At 44.3% G+C, this 1,073-nt stretch overlaps 1 pseudogene; it reads left to right on the plus strand.

The window, feature by feature from the left end:
- Positions 1-352: 352 nt before the first annotated feature.
- On the plus strand, positions 353-743 carry LOC148033174 (nascent polypeptide-associated complex subunit alpha-like protein 1 pseudogene; annotated as a pseudogene).
- Positions 744-1,073: the final 330 nt, after the last annotated feature.

Here is a 1,073-nt window from a genome sequence, read left to right on the forward strand (position 1 = left end):
CACTAACAGAATGGGGGACAAACAAGCCAGTCTCGATGCCATCAACAAGGAAACTGTTGATCTAGAGAACATTCCAGTAGAAGAAGTCTTCGACCAACTTTGATGTACCAGGGGCAGCATTGGTTTTCTCACTCAGCTCGATGGACTGCGGGTCTTGAGCTTGGACAATAATGCATTCAATGGCTCTCTGCTGAATTTCACCAATTGGAAATACATGAAGGCTCTCTATTTGTTGGGAAATCACTTCACACATTCAATCCCAGCCTCTGTCTCTCTTTCTGAGCGAACGGGAAACCAAGTGTAAGGAAGGAGGGTTGTGCATTCCCTGCCTCTACACACTCACTCAGACACCATGACAGCCGAGGAGAGCACTGCTGACCTCGCCTCTGAGCTTGAGCAGCAGAAGCTCCAGGATGACGATGATGACGATGCCCCTGAACTAGATGAGGAAGATGGTGGCCTTGCCAACGGGAAAGGGAAATAGAGTCGCAATGAGAAGAAAATCAGAAAATCAATGCAAAAGCTTGGCATGAAACTTGTGTATTGTGTTTGGAGAAGCAAAAATTGAGGACCTTAGCACTCAATTACAGACACAGGCTGCTGAATAGTTTAAAGCCCCCGATCTATCACATGAAATCACGAAATCATCTACAGGTGAGCCTGAAGATGATGAAGAGGTGGACGAGACTGGTGTTGAGCCTAAGGATATCGAGTTAGTTATGACACAGGCTGATATCAAGTGACAAAACTGCAATTAGAGGGAGACTAAGATGAAACAAGCACAGATTAGAAGCTCAATGTCAACTTCTCCTCCATTATTCTCCAACCATTCCTCCAGCAGTCTACACACACTAAAATGGTATCCTCTAAAGATAGATATCCCCAAACTTAAGGATACTTTACACATAACAATATGATAAGGCTTAGACTATGCCTTAGACTTTGGCTTATTTCTCAACAATGCAAAAACTCCCTAGCCATAACTCTCAATTGTACCCTATCATGCTTGGGGCCTATCATTATAATGCCTTTGTGCCATCTTTGGTCGCACTAGGATTGCAACAACCAAGGCT

Source organism: Lygodium microphyllum, chromosome 7 (genome assembly GCF_053477565.2).
Source record: "Lygodium microphyllum isolate KBCC chromosome 7, Lygodium_microphyllum_v1.1.10, whole genome shotgun sequence".
Lineage (NCBI taxonomy): Eukaryota > Viridiplantae > Streptophyta > Polypodiopsida > Schizaeales > Lygodiaceae > Lygodium > Lygodium microphyllum.